Genomic DNA, 19,495 nt, shown 5'->3' on the forward strand with positions numbered 1-19,495 from the left:
CTTCTAATCAGATGAATCCAGAACTTCTTCAGTTTTCCAATTCCAGAGAAGCCCAAATCTCTCCTCAAGGTCGGTGATCCCTCTCCATATGATGATAAGATCAACAGAGAATGGCAACAAGGTTGCTTCCATGAGAATCATCAGTTGTAGCGTGAACTCCATTTTTCTAAAAGAATTAAAAATCAAACTCCTAGAATTTCTCCCCTGTTTACCGAGGTTGATAGTGTGGGATAGATCCGAATTTCAATGATGCATATTCCAGATTTTTATAGTTCACTAGAAGAACCTCGGAATCAACTATCCAATATTTGAGTGAGATTGTTGCATACTTCATCTCGTATTAACACTTCCCGTCATTCCTCAATGTACACCCAAAGGTAATGAGAAGGATTTGGGCAGCATATAGGAAAAGGGATCGAGAAGAAATAAAATGAAATAAAAATGAAGTAAAACTCAGAGGAAGAAAGAAAAGAAGATGTTGATCAGTAAACAAAAATAGCCCCCACTTCAAGTATTAATCCATGGGCTGAGAACATAACAGATAGGATTCAAACAAAAAAAAAAGCAGGATCACATTCAAGCATGGAGTTGTATATCTTCGAAGACATTCATGACACGTAAGATAATCAAAATCAAAATTGAATAAAGAAGTAAACAACCCAACTCAGTAAAACAACTTGTGGCCCTTAACGTCCACACCAACGAACAATATATTAAATATTCCAAAAACAAATATACGGAGAAATCGAATATGGGTAAGAATTTCAAGAGTAACAAGAAACATACCTGGATGAACTCGACTACTCTTGCTCCTCTCCTGCTTTTCTGTGCTTTTCCTCAAGACTATCTCCCGAAAAAAAATCCTCTCTTTTCAACATATTTTTGCACGTATATATATCAGCCCCCAAAGACCCAAATCTGTTCCAAAACAAAAAGGAAAATCCCTCTTTCCTTTTTGTTCTTTTTTTCCTTTTTAAATCTACTTCCTTTTCTTTTATTTTCCTTCATTTTTCGAAAATCAGAATATTTCTCTCTTTCTATGTAGGATCTCCTCTTTCCATATGTATGCAGCCACATTAATCCTCTTTTACCTCCAAAAATATTTTTCTTACCTTCTTTGAGTGCACGTGCCTTAGTGAGAGTTGAACAACAGCCCTCCCATTCTCTTGTCAAACATTAAAAAATGAAAATAGAAGGAATAAAACCAAAGAAGAGTTAGCAATGCTGCAACATATAAAAGAATAAAGTAAAATAAAATAAATAAATAAAGTAAAAGAAAATAATTAAATAAAATAAAATGGTCAATCTTATGCGGACCATGCAAGTCATATAAAAAGTGGGTTTAAAAGTGCTTAAGAGGGCCTAAGTGAACTAAGCCCAATGAAGTGTCTAAGTCTAAATTAGGGTTGCCAAGGTCATAATAGGGGTTAGGCAATCCCTCAACCAGAGTCTCTAAGGTGGTTCAAGAATAGGTAAGTAATGTGAGTAGTTATGGGCCACCAAAGAACTACTGTAAAGTATCGAACAAGTATCTAATAGGACATGTGCTAGGAGGACAAAATTGAGGGTCTATATACGGTCTCTAGATGATTTGAATAGCTCAAGGCTGAGGATGATATGAACGATTCTTGGTTATGAGCCCAAGGCTCTATATGTTATGAATTGGTTAGGGTTATGAATGACTCAAGGTCATCAACTTAGGGTTCTTCATGCTATGAACAACTTAGGGTTGTGATTGACATGAATGACTCTATGTTGTCAACTCAGGGCTTTTGATGCTATGAACAAGTTAGAGTTATGGATGATATGAATGACTTGGGATCTTATGAGCTACGATCTCTAAATGCTTTAAACAGCTCAATGCTAAGGATGATATGAATGATTTTTGGTCATGAGCCTATAACACTAAATGTTATGAACAACTCGGGGTTGTGGATGACATGAACGACTCAAGGATATTAGCTCAGGGCTCTAGATGTTATGAACAACTCAGGCCTATAGACGACAGGAACTACTCCAAGTCATGAGCTTAGGGCTCTTAATGCTATGAACAACTTAAGGTTGTGGTTAAAATGCACGCTGTGAGCTCATGGTTTTGGATGCTATAAACTGCTTAGGGTTATGGATGATATGAACAACTTGAGATCTTGTAAGCTCAAGCCTCTAGGTGCTATGAATAGCTCGTGGTTATGGATGATAGGAAGGATTCATGGTCATGAGTTGAAGACTCTAAATGTTATGTACAGCTAAGGGTTGTAGATGACATGAATGATTGAAGGTCATGAGCTTAAGGGTCTGGATGCTATGAATAGCTTAGAGTTGTGGATGATATGAATGACTTAGGATCTCATAAGCTTAGGCCTTTAAATGTTATGAATAGCTTAGGGCTGTAGAAAAATAAATGACTCCAAGTCCTGAGGTTTATGAACAACTTAAGGCTATGGATGATGTGAATGAATCAAGATCATAAGCTTTGGGCTCTAGATGTTAAGAACAACTCAGGGCTCTATATGACATGAACAACTTTGGGTCGTGAGCTCAATGCTCTAGATGTTATGAACAACTCAAGGCTATGGTTGGCATGAATGACTCTGGATCATGAGTTATGGACTCTAAATGCTATGAATAGTTTAGGAATGTGGATGACATGAACGATTCCTAGTGGTGAGCTCAAGGCTCTAGATGATATGAACAACTCAGAGTTGTGGATGATAAGAATGACTCATGATCTCATGATCTCATGAGCTCAGGCCTTTAAATGCAATGAAAAACTTAGGGCTTCAGGTGATATCAACAACTCTTGGTGAGGAGAAGGTTGCAAATGTTATGAACAACTCAGGGTTGTGGATGACATGAACGACTCAAGGTCCTGAGCTTTGGGCTTTAAATGTTATGAACAACTCTCAACAGTGGATGACATGAACGTCTCAAGGTCATGAGCTTAGGGCTCTAGATGTTAGGAACAACTCAAGGTTGTAGATGACCTAAATGACTTGAAGTCATGAGTTCAGGCCTCTAAATGCTATGAACAAGTCAAAGTTGTGGAGGATATGAACGACTTGGGATCCTGTGAGCTCAGGCCACTAGATGCTATGAACAACTGAAGGCTTTGGATGATATGAACAATTCTTGGTTTTCAACACAAGGCACTAAATGTTATGAACAACTCAGGGTTGTAGAGGACATGAACTACTCAAGGTTGTGATCTCTGGGCTCTAGACGATATAAACAGATCAGATATATGATTGACATGAACGAATCCGAGTTCTAAGCTTAGGGCTCTAGATCCTATGAATAGCATAGCCTTATGGATACATGAGTTGCTCCACATTGTGAGCTCATGGCTTTGGATGTTATGAACTAATTAAGGTTGTGAATGATATGAATGAATTGGGATCATGTGAGTTCAAAGCTTTAGGTGTTATTAATCGCTTAAGGTTGTGGATGATATGAACGATTCATGGTCATGAGTAACTTAGGGCTTTGGATGACATGAATGACTTATGGTCATGAGCTCAGGGCTCTGGATGTTGTGAATAGCTCAAGGCTCTAGATTCTATGAACAACTCAGAGTTGTGGATGATATGAATGACTTGGGATCTCGTGAGCTTAGGCCTCTAGATGTTATAAATAGCTAAGGGTTGTGGATGACATGAATGACTCTAGGTCGTGAGGTTAGGGCTCTAGATGCTATGAACTGCTCTAGGCTAATGATGACATGAATGACTCAAAGTCGAAAGCTCAGAGTTGTAGATGTTAGGAATAGTTCAGGGTTGTGGATGACATCAACAACTCTAGGTCGTGAGCTCAAGGCTTTAGATGCTGTGAAAAACTCAGGGCTATGGTTGACATGAACTACTTTGGGTCATGAGCTAAGGGCTCTAGATGCTATGAATAGTTTAGGGATGTGAATGACATGAATGACTCCATGTCATGAGCTTAAGGCTTTAGATGCTATGAACAACTTAAAGTTATGGATGATATGAACAACTCATGATCCCATGAGCTCAAGCCTCTAGTTGTTATGAATGGCTCAAGGCTCTAGAAGATATGAACGATTCTTAGTCATGAGCACTAGGCTCTAAATGTTATGAACACCTCAGGTCTATGGATGGCAAGAACGACTCATGGTCGTGAGCTCAAGGCTCTAGATGATATGAACAACTCAGGTCTATGGTTGATATGAACTACTCTGGGTCATGAGCTAAGGGCTCTAATGTTAGAATAGAGCCCTTAAAAGCATGACATGATGTTATAAATTTAAAATTCATTATTTTTTTAATGATGATCCAATTTCACTATTATCCATCCTTATTCCGTGTATTATACTTTATGAGCATTCTTGCCTCAATATTTTGCATTGTACATGACTTGGGTGCATTTCCACCAAGCTGCTTCATTGTATTGTTTCTTAACCTTGAGAGAATATTGAACTTGTTTTGAAGTTAGTAGTGGCTTTGACCTATGGGTGAGATTGTAAGCTGATCATATATTCCCTATGGATTGGGTCATTGTTAATGAAAGTTGATAGCAATAGGTATTCTCAATAAAGGCACCATGATATCTCTTGGGATTGAGATGGAGTGTCCCATTGAGTGATCCTAAGGAGGTGTATTCATGGAAACTATGGCCATAGTGTTTCCTTAGGTGGAACTTGACATAAGCTCTTTAAAAGCTAAGATGTCAATTGAACACATAATAAGAGGATCTATAACTCAAGGATGGTAGAGGTAGCCTTGAAAGACTAATAGCTTTCACCTTGTTAGACTACAGATACTAGTTCATGGGGACAGTAAACACAATAGACACCAAGTCATGGACCTGAGCACTTGGTGTCTCGTTGTTATTTACATAGGATACTAGAGTTTAGTTGATTCTCTATAGTGGGATGTTGAGTCAACTTTAGAATTGGATTCTAAGGGAGCTAGTATTCCTATAGGTCCCAATTGTCCCCGCTCTGAGCTCATATACCTTGTTGGCGTGGGTTGTGAGGGTCGAATTGGCTCTAAGTTCACTTTTGTGCATAAGGACTTTTTGCTAATTACGTAAGGTTGTATAGGGGTAAGTGATCAAGGTCTTTGGATTGGATTAAGTGATTAATTAGTAGGCCCTATTGGGTTAATTAATCAATTATAACCCCTTTTGAGTTAGATTAAGTGGCCTAACCCATATGGGCTCAAGTCACTTAAGCCCACTTAGGAACCCTATAAATACCCCCTAAGGGTTAGGGTTTCCATAGCTTTTGTCTTCAACCATCTAGAGAGGTAGAGAGCCATAGCCTTCACCCTCTTTTCCTTCTTACCGAAAGTGTGCCAAAATCAAGGTTTAAGTCATCGAGTGGAATACTTTGGGTTTACAAGACTTCTACGATTTCGATTTTCATTTTCACCATATGGATTTGATTCAGGAACATCTGAATTCCAAGAATGGTTTTTATTAGCACTTTCTAAATCCTTTTAAAGTATAAAAATGTTATTTTTCACTATGCATATAATTTAGAAAAAGCCTAGGATAGTTATGCATATTCCTAACCTGGTCTAGACTTATGAAATGGAGAGATATGGGTTTTTCCCATCAGTTACCTAAAGGCTCTAGATGTTATGAAAAACTTAGGGTTGTGGACAATATGAACGACTAAGCTCAGTTTAGGCTATGGATGCTAGGAACAACTCAGCTTTTTAGATAATATGAACGACTTGGAATCCTATGATCTCTGGCCTCTAGCTGCTATAAATAGTGCAGGGTTGTGGATGAATGAAAGATTCTTAGTCGTGAGCCTATGGCTCTAAATGTTAGGAACAACTCAGGAATGTGGATAACATGAAAGACTTCAAGTCGTGAGCTTAGGCTTTAGATGTAATGAATAACTCAGGGTCGTCGTTGACATGAACAACTTCGGGTCATGACCTCAGCACTCTAGATGATATGCACAACTCAAGGCTGTGGATGACATGAGCTACTCTGGGTTGTTAGCTCAAGGATCTAGATGCTATGAACAACTCAGGGTTGTGGATGATATGGCTGACTCGGGATCTTATGAGCTTAGGCCTCTAGATGGTATGAATAACTCAGGGGTGTGGATGATATGAACGATTCTTGGTCATGAGACCATGACTCTAAAATGTTATGAACAACACAGGCTTATCATTGACATGAACGACTCTAGGTCATGAGCTCAAGGCTTTAAATGCTATGAAGAGTTGAGGGTTGTGGATGACATGAATGAATTCAGGTCATGAGCTTAGGGCTTGAGATGCTATGAACAACTCATGGTTGTGGATGACATGAACAACTCATGGTTGTTGATGACATGAACAACTTCGGGTCGTTTGCATTGGATTCTAGATATTATGAACAACTCAAGGTTGTGGTGGACATGAATGTCTCTGGGTTGTGAGCTTAAGGCTTGAGATGCTATGAATAGCTCATGACTTTGGATGACATGAATGAATTTGTGTCATGAGCTCAAGGCTCTAGATGTTATGAATAGAACAAGGTTGTGGATGACATGAATGACTCTTCGTTGTGAACTCAGGGCTTTAGATACTACGAATAGCTAAGGGTTGTGGTTGACATGAATGACTCTAGGTCGTGAGTTTAGGGCTCTAGATGCTGTATACAAGTCAAGGCTTTGGATGATATCTGCTACTCTTAGTCATGAGCTCAAGGTTGTTGATGCTTTGAACAACTCAACATTATGGATGATATGAACGACTTGAGATCCAGTGAGCTCAAGCCTCTAGATGCTATTAGCAGCTCAAGGTTGTGGATGATATAAATGATTCTACATCATGAGCTAAGGGTTGTGGATGACATGAACGACTATAGGTCATGAGCCCACGGTTCCAGATACTATGAATAGCTCAAGGTTATGGTTGACATGAACGACTTAGGGTTGTGAGCTCAAGGCTGTAGATGCTATTAGCAGCTCAAAGTTATGGATGATATGAACAACTTGGGATGCTGTGAGCTCAAGCCTCATGATGTTATGAACAACTCATGGTTGAGGATGGTATTATTGATTCTTGGACGTGAGCCTATCATTCTAATTCCTATAAATAGCTCAGAGCTATCGATGGCATGAATGACTCCAGGTCGTGAGCTCAAGGCTCAAGATGCTATGAATAACTCAAGGCTATGTATGACATGAACAACATTGGATTGTGGGGTTAGGACTCTAGATGCTATCAATAGCTCAGGCTTGTTGATGACATGAATGACTCAAGGTCGTTTGCTCAGGGCTCTAAATGCTATGAACAGATCAAGGTTGTGGTGGACATTAACGATTTTGGGTCATAAGCTAAGGGTTTTAGATGTTATGAACAACTCAGGGTTATGGATGACATAACCTACTTCAGGTTAGGAGTTTTGGGCTTTAGATGCTATGAATAACTCTCAAGTTATGAGCTTAGGGCACTAGATGCTATGAACAATTCAGGGTTATTGATGATAGAAACTACTTTAGGTTGGGAGTTTTGGGCTCTAGATGCTATGAATATCTTAGGGCTATGGATGGCATGAACAACTTTGAGTGGTGTGCTCTGGGTTGTAGATGATATAATAGTTTAGGGTTGTGGTGGTCATGAATGACTATGGGTCATTAGCTGAATGATTTAGATGCTATGAAAAGTCAGGGTTAGGGATGACATGAACGACTCTGGGTCATAATCTTAAGGCTCTAGATTTTATGACAAGCTTAGGGCTATAGATGACATGAAAGATTTCTAGTTATGGGCTTAGGAGTCTAAATGTTATGAACAACTTAGGGTTTTTGATGACATGAATGACTCTGGGTCGTGTTCTTAGGGCTCTATATTCTATGAACAGACTCAAGGCTATGGATGATATGTGCCACTTTGGGTCATGAGCTCAAGGTTATTAATGCTTTGAACAACTAAGCATTATGAATGATATGAATGACTCGATATCTTGTGAGCCAAGGGCTTTAGATGCAATGAGCAACCTGGGTTGTGGATGATATGAATGATTCTGTGTCATGAGCTAAGGATGGTGGATGACATGAATGACTCTGAGTTATGAGCTCACGACTCAAGATACTATGAACAACTCAAGGTTGTGGTTGACATGAATAACTTCGGGCTGTGAGTTCAAGGCTCTAGATGCTATGAGTAGCTCAGAGTTGTAGATGATATGAAGGACTCAAGATCTCGTGAGCTCAGACCATAAGATACTATGAACAAATTAGAGCTATAGATAATACGAACGATTCTTAGTCATGATATTATGGCTTTAATTTCTATGAATAGCTCAGGGTTGTGGATAATATAATGATTCCAGGTCATGAGCTCACAACTCTAGTTGCTATGAATAACGCAAGGCTTATGATGATAAGAACGACTTTAGGTCTTGGGCTTAGGGGTCTAAATGCTATGAATAGCTCAGGGCTATTGATGACATGAACAACTTCGAGTCATGTTCTTAGGGCTCTAGATGCTATGAACAACTCAAGCTTGTGGATAATATGTGCCACTTCAGGTCGTGAGCTCAAGAGTATGGATGCTTTGAACAACTCAACATTGTGGATGATATGAAAGACTAGGGATCCCATGAGCTTAAGCCTCTAAATGCTATGAGCAGCTCAAGGCTATGGATGATATGAATGAATTTGTGTCATGAGCTCAGGGTTGTGGATAACATGAATGACTCTAAGTTGTTAGCTGATGACTCAAGATACTATAAACACCTCAAGGTTGTGGTTGACATGAACGAGTTTGGGCTCTAAATGCTACGAGCAGAGTTGTGGATGATATGAACGACTCAGGATCCTGTGAGCTGAAGGTTTAAGATACTATGGATAGCTTAGGGCTATAAAGGACATGAGTTACTTTGGGTTGTCAGCTCAAGTCAAGAGCTTAGGGTTCTAGATGCAATGACTAGCTCAAGGCTATGGATGACTTGAGCTACTTTGAGTCGTGAGCTCAGGCTCTAGATGCTATAAAAAAACTCTCTGATGTAGTTGATATGAACAACTTGGGGTTATGATCATAGAGCTCTAGATGCTATGAACAACTCAGGGTTATGGATCACATGAGCTACTTTGGGTTGTGAGCTTAGGTCTCTTGATGTTATGAGTAGCTCAGGGTTGTCGATGACATGAAAGACTATAATTCGTGAGCTCAGAGCTCTTGATGTTATGAACAATTCAACCTCATGGATGACATGATCTACTCTGGGTCATGAGCTCAAGGCTCTAGATTCTTTAAATAGCTTAGGGTTGTAAATCACATTAGCTACTTTGGGTCGTGAGCTATGGGCTCTAGATGCTGTGAACAACTTTGAGCTGTGGTTGACTTGATCGACTCCAGGTTGTGAGCTCTAAGCTTTAGATGGTATGAATAGCTTAGGGTTGTCGATGACATGAATAGCTCTAGGTCATGAGCTTAGGGGTCTAGATGTAATGAACAACTTAAGATTTTGGATGACATGAATGACTCGAGGTCGTTAATAAAATACTATAGATACTATCAACATCTCAGGGTTATGGTTGACATGAACGACCCTAGGTAGTAAGCTCAAGGCTTTAGATGTTATGAATAATATAGGGTTAATGACATGAGCCAATCCGAGTCGTGACCTTAAGGCTCTAGATGCTATGAACAGCTCAAGGTGGCCAAAGACATGAAAGACTCCAGGTCATGAGCTCAAGCTATTAGATTTTATGATTATCTCAGGGTTGTGGAAAACATGAACAAGCCTAGGTCTTGAGCTCAAGGCTCTAGATGCTATGAACAAATATAGGTTATGGTTGGCATGAGCGACATGGAGTTGTGATCTCAAGGTTTTAGATGATATGAACAACTCGGGGCTTCCGACGACATGAGCCACTCTAGGTCTTGAGATCAGGGCTTTAAATGTTATGAATATCTCTAGGCTATTGATGACATGAAAGAATCTAGCTCGTGAGCTCAGGGCTCATGATTCTATGAAGAGATCAAGACTGTGGATGATATGAATGACTCTGGGTTGTGATCTTAGAGCTCTATGCTATGAATCCCTTAGGTGGTAGATAATATTCACTATTTTGTGTCATGAGCTCAAGCCTCTGTATGCTATGAACGACTCAGGGTTGTGGATGACATGAACGACTCCGAGAAGTGAGCTCAGGCCTCTAAATACTTTGAACACATTAGGGTTGTGGTTGACATGAAAGACTCTGGCTCGTGAGCTCAGGGCTCTAGAAGCTATAAACAGTTGAGAGTTGTTCATGATATGAACAACTTAGGATCTCGTGAGCTTAGGCCTCTAGATGCTATGATCTGCTCTGGGATATAGATGATATGAATGATTCTACGTCATGAGCTCAAGCCATTGGTGCTATGAACAACATAAGGCCATGGATGACATGAAAAATTAAGCAAAAAGCAACTAAATTACCAAAATAACTTAGCATTTATAGCAAAACTTCCTTCCTCAACTCTCTTCCCCCTAACCAAGCTGAACATTGCCCTTAATGTGGCAAGAGCGATTGAAAATACAGGGAGGAAGTGGTGCCTCCTGAGTGACATGGAGTCTGAGTCGTATAGGAGAAACAACATGATTCAGAAAAAAAAATATATATATATGAGTAGAGGAAATAAAATAATAATATGCCAAGTATACTAAAAAATGACGGATATGTATTACTTTAAGAAAGTACAATATGAACTATGAACAAGTAATACATCCAATCCCAGTATATAAAACATCAAAAACATGGTATTAAGAGTTCTACTATAATAAGTAAATACAAAAAGTAGATAGATGATCAGGTAGTGGTGGGAGGATCATGTGAAAACGATGGCTCTGCTATGGTAGTATGAGTGCTCAGGATCGGAGTCTCGATCTCTACTATAGTAGTCTCCTCATGGGGCATAGTCTGCTCTACTAGAGGAGCCTCTTGAGATGGATTTGTAGGCTCTGATGGACCAGGCATATCCTGCTTAGGTGGGGACAAAATACCTAAATGATGTTGTATCTGCCTAAGGATGGCAGTATGCCAAGTTTGCATGGCAATAAGTTGATCCTGATGTGCACGTATGACTGCTATCTACTGGGCAAGAACACTCTGAGTAGTAGTCAATGTCTATAATGTATGACATAGGCCTCTAAACTCTGAAGTGGATATGGTGATAGTAGACTCAGATGGAGGAGGTGCTGATGTAGCTGGTACGACTGGTGGAGTCTCATGAGTGGTAAGAGGAGAAGAAGATATAGCCTAAGGCGTGGGCACTATAGAAGGTGTTGTAGGGGCAAGTGGTATGATCTCTGTAGGTATCTCAGCCTGTTGTGGCTGCTCATCATGTGGTAACTCTAGAGATGTTGGCCTAGCTGGGGCTTCTGAAGGTGCAACATAAGTCGTCAACTGATTCCATTTGTCGAGAGTGAATAGCTCTTAGCAAATGCATCGACGCTTAAACTGAGGCTCAGAAGGATAGCCCAAATGCTCTAATATTTGACAGAGCAGCCTAGAAAAAAGTAATGGAATGGTATCTGCTCTCTGTAACTTCTTCATGTGGACTTTCTCTTCAAAGTAAAGGAGAAAGGTCATAAACAAATTGATTAGAAATGATTGCAAGGGTCCTTAACATGCCAATTGAGTTAAAAGGTAATAACTACTACTAAAAAGTGTTTAAAAGAGTTAATTACAAGCTATAAAATAGCACTTTTTGAGCAGTAATCAATGATATGAATGACTCAAGATCCTTTGAGCTCAAGCCATAAGAGACTATGAACAACTTAGAGCTATGGATAATATGAATGCTTCTTGGTCGTGAACTTATGGCTCTAATTTCTATGAATAGCCCTAGGTTGTGGATAACATAACGATTTCGGGCCGTGAGCTCGCAACTCTAGATGTTATGAATATCCCAAGGCTTATGATGACATGATCGACTTCAGGTCGTGGGCTTAAAGGTTCAAATGCTATGTATAGCTCAAGGCTGTTGATGATATGAAAAACTCCGAGTCATGTGCTTAGGGCTTTAAATGCTATGAATAGCTCAAGCCTATGGATGATATATGCCACTCCAGGTTGGGAGCTCAAAGGTATGGATACTTTGAACAACTTAACATTGTGGATGATATTAATGACTCTATGTCATGAGCTCAGGGCTGTGGATAACATGAATGACTCTAGGTCATGAGCTCATAGCTCAATATACAATGAAGACCTCAAGGTTATGGTTGACACGAATGACTTTGGGTCACGAGATTAGGGCTTTAAATGCTATGAGCAGCTCTGAGTTGTGGATTATATGAAAGACTCGGGATCCTGTGAGCTCAATGTTTAAGATACTATGAATAGCTCGGGGCTATGGATGACGTGAGAAACTCTAGGTCATGAGCTAAGGGCTTGATTACTACTCAAAACATGCTATTTTGTAGCTTGTAATTAGCTCTTTTAAACACCCTTGAGTAGTAATTATTACCTTTTAACTCAATTGGCATGTTAGGGACCCTTACAATCGTTTCTAATCAAATTGTGTTAAGTTTTGGTGTTTTTTGATAGCTTTTTTCTCACCAAAGCAATTTAAGAATGAGGGAGAGCTGTATATAGTTCATGGAAAAGTTTTTGGAAGCTTAAATTCATGAAGAAACCAAGCTTTTGAGCCTCATAGTCCTTTGCCTTAGTCGTTCAAAGTATGCAAGGAAAGAGCAAAGGAGAGAGAAAAACAGAGTGAAGAAAATAGAGGACAGCAGCTGCAGTCTTCTTTCATACTTACCGAAGTCCATTTTCTACATGCTATATACCATTTCAAAGATCAGGAAGTTAAGAATCCAACGCTTCAAACGGTGTACGAATTGGAGCTGAAATGAGGAAGATATGGCCTTTGCAAGACAATTGCATCCAATTGAAGGACAAATTCGCATCTTGCGAATTTGAAACTCCAACGTGCGAAATTAAAGCCTACCTTGCGAAATGGAAATGGAATACAGCCGCACAGTCACAGAGAAGCCCAAGTTGCAAAAGTGATTTTGCAACTTGCGAACTTGGAGCTCAACGTGCGAAAGTGGATTCTAAGTTGCGAAATCAACTTGCGAAATTTTCGCAAGTCACCATGCAACGTGCGAAACTGGGATATTTGTGCACCGACTCTTTTTGTTCTGATATTTTGTGTCTAAATCTCCATTTTCTCCTTGTATTCAGCCACTCATGTAATTCCTTAGCTAGGAAGTATTCAAGGAAGGGTAAATTACCTTTCTATATTAACTCTCTTGCAAACACTTAAAGAACTCTCTCGGGGGAGCTTGTTCCAGGAGACCAACTTTTGTATAGTTTTGGAAGGAGAAATATAGAGCTCTCTTTGCTTTCCTTTTCTCTCTTCTATTTTCTTTTTCTTGGAAGCCAAACAACCTCTGAGGATGTTTTCCCAGAGGATGAGAGTCTAAACCTTTGGTTTCTTGGAGTGAAGGAAGATAGGTGAAAAGTCCAGATGCAAAAGTAGAAAATGTTCGTGCATTAAATACAGGTAGTTGGAGTTCATAAATGGCTTTTAAATCTAAATTTTTGCTTTAAATCCCTCAGAATCATTTTGAATGGCCAATACATGATAAACTTTTAGGTCTCTGTGGATACTTATTGCTAGATCCACATAAGACCATTAGTTATCATGTACGAGCCATTGGAAAGTGGCTCAAGGTGAAGACCCCTAGTGTCTAAAGCCATTTATGGAACTTGACTACCATTTCTATTGACTTTTTATGGATTAAATATTCATTGTTAAACCTATACCGGTTCGGAAAACAACCATCCTTTATGTTGTTGTCCCCAATACGAGGAGAAAAATCTGGATTTTCTCGCTTTGCATTCTGAACTTGATCCTAGCAACCTTTAGCTTCGGGAGACTTTCTTTCTTCCATTTTTACCTAGTTCTATGTTAGTTTAGTTCCAAACACCACTTTCAAAACAAATTCTATTTTCTTTTAAACTTTAAGTTTTTGACAAAGGAAATCATCAGATTCAATTTCTAATCTTTAGTATATCACTGGTAGAGTGAAAACCCATCCCAGAGTTCGACCCTAGAGCTGCTATACTATAGTAGCTTTGCTACGCCAGTATAAGGTCATAGGATTTATAAATATTTTTTATTAAAATACCCAACTAGGCACGAATCAGGGCTCTAAATGCTATGAACAACTATGACTTATATGGTTGACATGAATGACTCTAAGTCATGTGCTCAGGGCTCATGATACTATGAACAACATAGATCTATGGTTAACATGAATGAATCTGGGTCGAGAGCTTAGGAATCTAGATGCAATGAGCAACTCAAGGTCGTGGATGACTTAAGCTACTATGAGTCCTAAGCTCGGGCTCTAGATGTTATGAACAACTCTTTGGTGTGGTTGACATGAACGACTCGGGGTCGTGATCACCAAGCTCTAAATGCTATGAACAACGCAAGGCCATGGATGACATGAGCTACTCTAAGTCATGAGCTCAAGGCTCTAGATGCAATGAATAACCTTAAGCTATGGTGGATATGAACGACTCCGGGTCGTGAGCTTAGGGCTCTAAATACGATGTACATCTTAGGGTTGTTGATGACACCCAAAACTTCGGGTCTTGAGCTAAGGGTTCTAGATGTTATGAATAGCTCTGGATTGTGGATGACATGAATGACTCAGAGTCGTGAGATCAAGGCTCTAGATACTATGAAAAACTCAAGGCTATGATTAACATGAACTACTTTGGGTCATGAGCTCAAGGCTTTAGATGTTATGAATAGCTTAAGGTCGTGGATGACATAAGCTACTCTAGGTCGTGAGCTCAGGCTCTAGGTGCTATGAACAACTCTAAAAAGTATGGTTGACATGAATGACTTTGGGTCATGGAGTACACATGAATGACTCCAATTCATGAGCTAAGGGGCTTAGATGCTATGAATAACTTAGGGTTGTCGATGCCATGAAAGACTTCGGGTTGTGAGCTTAGGGGTCTAGATGTTATGAATAGCTCAAGGTTGTGAATTACATGTACTACTTGAGGTCGTAATCTCAGGGCTATAAATATTATGAACATCTCAAGGATATGGTTGACATGAACGACTCTGGGTTGTTAGCTCAGGGCTTTAGATACTATGAACAGCTCAGGGAGATCAAAGACATGAGCTTTTATATGTCATGAGCTCAGGGCTCTATATACTATGAAAAACTCAGGGTTGTTTATCACATGAACCACTCTAACTCATGAGGATAGGGCTCTAGATGCTAAGAACTACTCTAGGTTGTGGTTGACATGAACGACCCTGAGTTGTGAGCTCAGGGCTTTAGATGCTGAGAATAACTCAGGGCTGTGGATAACAGGGGCTACTCTAGGTCGTGAGCTCATAGCTTTGAATCTTGTGAACAATGTTAGGCTATGACTGACATGAATGACTATGGGTCATGAGCTTAGGGCTCAAAATGCTATTAATAACTTAGGCTTGTGGTTGACATGAATGACTCTAGGTCATGAGCTTAGGGCTCTATACACTATGAACAACTCAGGGTTGTGGTTAACATGAACGACTTTGAGTCATCATCTCAAGGTTTTAGATCCTATGAGCAACTCAGGGCTATGGATGACATGTGCTACTCTAGGTTGTCAGCTCGGGGCTCTAGATACTATGCATAACTTAAGGCTGTGGTTGACATGAACGACTCTGGCTCATGAGTTTAAAGCCTAAGATGCTATGAAAAGCTCAAGGTTGTTGATGACTTGAGTAACATTAGGTCATAAGCTCGGGGCTCTAGATGCTATGAATAAGTCTTTGCTGTGGTTGACTTGAATGACTCTAGGTCATGAGCTTAGGTCCCTAGATGCTATAAACCACTCCAGGTTGTGCATAACATGGGCTACTCTAGGTTGTCAGCTCAGGGCTCTAGATACTATGCATAACTTAAGGCTGTGGTTGACATGAACGACTCTGGCTCATGAGTTTAAAGCCTAAGATGCTATGAAGAGCTCAAGGTTGTTGATGACTTGAGTAACATTAGGTCATAAGCTCGGGGCTCTAGATGTTATGAATAAGTCTTTGCTATGGTTGACTTGAATGACTCTAGGTCATGAGCTTAGGTCCCTAGATGCTATAAACCACTCCAGGTTGTGCATAACATGGGCTACTCTAGGTTGTGAGCTTAGGGCTCTTACGGCTATGAAGAGCTTAGGGTTGTGGCTGAAATGAACAACTCTGGGTTGTGAGCTCAAGGATATAGATTCTATTATCAACTCATGATTGTGGATGACATGAGGTACTATGGGTCGTGAGCTCAAGGATCTAGATGCTATGAACAACTCTAGGCTTTGGTAGATGTGAATGACTCCCAATTGTGAGCTTAGGCCTCTTGATGCTATGAACAACTTGGGGTTGTCGATGACATGAAAGACTATAGTTTGTGAGCTCAAAGCTCTTGATATAATGAACAACTCAAGGTCATTGATGACATTATCTATGATGGGTCATGAACTCAAGGCTCTAGATGTTATGAATGGCTTAGGGCTATGGATCACAGTAGCTACTTTGGGTCATAAGCTCTAGGCTCTAGATGTTATGAATAGCTCTGGGTTGTCGTTGACTTGAACAACTCCAGGTTATGAGCTCTGGGCTTTAGATGCTATGACCAGCTTAAGGTTGTCGATGAAATGAAAGACTCTAAGCCGTGAGCTTAGGGTTCTAGATGTTATGAACAACCTAAGGTTTTGGATGACATGAATGACTCAGTGTCATGAACAAAGGACTATAGATACTATGAACATCTTAGGGTTGTGGTTGATATGAACGACCCAGGTTCATGAGCTCAGGGCTTTAGATGCTATGAACAATTCAGGGCTGTCAACAACATGAGCCAATCTGAGTCGTGATGTTAAGCCTCTAGATGCTATGAACAACTTAAGGTGGTTGAAGATATGAAAGACTTTGGGTCATGAGCTCAAGCCACTAGATTCTATTATTATCCCAAGGTACGGGAAAACATGAACATCCCTAGGTCTTGAGCTCAAGGCTCTAGATGCTATGAAAAACTCTAGGTTATGGTTAACATGAACGACATCGGGTCGTGAACTCAAGGGTTTAGATTTTATGAACAACTTGGGGCTTCCGATGACATGAGCCACTCTAGGTCTTGATGATTACTACCCAAAAAGTGTTATTTTACACCTTTAATTCATTATGTTTTAAGCACTTTTGTGTAGTAGTTCTCCATCTTTATTCCAATTGGCATGTTAAGGACCTAGCAATGACTTCTAATTATATTTGTGGCTAGTTTTAGTGTTTTGACATCTTTTTGGATCATTAAGACAAGCCAAGTAAAGGAGAGAAGCAAAGAGGAAAAGCAAAGAGGAAAACAGAGTGAAGAGAACAGAGGACAGCAGCTGCAGTCTTCCTTCACACTTTTGGAGAACTTTCTGAAGTCCATTTTCTACATGCTATATACCATTTCAAAGCTCAGGAAGTCAAGAATCCAACGCTTCAAACCGTGTACGATTTGGAGCTGAAATGAGGAAGATATGGCCTTCGGAATACAACTGCTCCAAGCTTGTGCGAAATTCGCACAACACCTTCAGCTTGTACGAGCTTGTGCGAAATTCGCACAACACATTTCCTTGTGCGAAATTTTCGCACAGCAGCCCATGTGTGGTGCGAAATCTCCTCTGTTCTGCCGACTCCACATGAGATATTTTCTTCAGATATTTTTGTATAAATTTCCATTCTTCTCCTTGTAATCCACCAACCATAAGATTTCTTAGCTATGAAGGTTGGAAAAACTTCTCTATATATATTCTCATGCATCCATTGTAAAATATATAGAAATATATAGATATTGAATTATATAGAATCGACGTACAGAGCCTTGCTCTATTTTTCCTTCTCTTTCATTTTCATTTTCTTGCTAGCCAAACATTCTCTGAGATGTTTTCCCAGAGGATGAGAGGCTAGGATTTTTGTTTCTTGGAGTAAAGGAAGCTAGGTGAAAAGTCCAGATGCAAAAGTGGAAAACTCTCATGCGTTAAATACAGGTAGTTGGAGTTCATAAATGGCTTATAAATATAAAGTTTTGCTTTAAATCCCTTAGAATCCCTTTGAATGGCCAATACATGGTAAGCTTTAGGTCTCTGTGGATGCTTATTGCTAGATCCATATCAGTCCATTAGTTATCATGTACGAGCCATTGGAAAGTGGTTCAAGGTGAAGACCCATAGTGTCTAAAGCCATTAATGGAACTTGACTGCCATTTCTATTGACTTTTTATGGATTAAATCTTCATTGTTAAACCTATACCGGTTCGGGAAATAACTATAGGTTAAATCCCCAATGCGAGGAGAAAAATCCAGAATTTCCCACTTTACAGTTGGCACCTGATCCTAGTAACCTGAAATCCCAAGAAACACCTTTCTTTCTAATTTCTTTCTAGTTAATTTTAGTTACTTTATGTTAGGTTAGCTTAATACCATCCGTTTTCATTCATCTTTATGTTTTCTTTTAAAGCTAACAAAGAAAAGAAAAAGCACCAATTCAGTTTTTGAACTAATATCAATTGCGAAGTGAAAACCCATCTCTGTGGACGATCCTAGAGCCACTATACTATGCTAGCTAAATGCTACCCCCGGTATATGGTGAAATAGGTTTATAAATTTTGTTGATTACTCCCGTATGAGGATTGAGATCAAAGCGCATCAATTGAGTTGAATCAATTGGAACACCAATCGGGCACGAATCAAAATGGCGCCGTTGCCGGGGATGGTGCCACAATACAGTGATACAACCTTTTAGAGGCTACTTGTGATTTTCATCACAAGTTTAGTGAATTCCTTTTTCAGTAACCTCATTTTCTTTCTTTTAATTGTAGAATTCCTTTTGTTTTCTTTCTAACCTTAACTTTCTTCTAGTTTTCTTTTGTTTTTGTTTTCTTTTGTTTGTTTTCAGGTAAGTTGTAACTTGTGCATGCCCTATTGGATTCAGGACCAAGAGGGAAGATTAGTAAGGATTGAGAATCCTCAAGACACAGAGTTGGATATCTGTGTAAACATCATGGACCCTCCACAAGAGGATTAGAATTCTCAACACGGTCAAGGGGGTAATCCAAATGCATATCTATCCATTAGGGATAGAATGCACCCGCCAAGGATGAGTGCACCCTCATGCATCGTACCTCCTCTTGAGCAGCTGATTATAAGGCCCCATATCGTGCCCCTTCTACCAAATTTCCATGGAATGGAGAGTGAGAATCCATATGCCCACATCAAGGAGTTTGATGAGGTGTGCAATACCTTTAGAGAGGGAGGAGCTTCAATAGACTTGATGAGACTCAAGCTATTCCCTTTTACTTTGAAGGATAAGGCAAAAATATGGCTTAATTCTTTAAGGCCAAGGAGCATAAGGAATTGGGTTGATCTTTAAGCTGAATTTTTGAAGAAAATTTTCCCCACCCATAGGACCAATGGGTTGAAGAGACAAATCTCAAACTTTTCTGCAAAAGAAAATGAGAAGTTCCATATGTTGGGAAAGGTATA

This window comes from Vitis riparia, chromosome 16 (assembly GCF_004353265.1).
Source record: "Vitis riparia cultivar Riparia Gloire de Montpellier isolate 1030 chromosome 16, EGFV_Vit.rip_1.0, whole genome shotgun sequence".
Classification (NCBI taxonomy): Eukaryota; Viridiplantae; Streptophyta; class Magnoliopsida; order Vitales; family Vitaceae; genus Vitis; species Vitis riparia.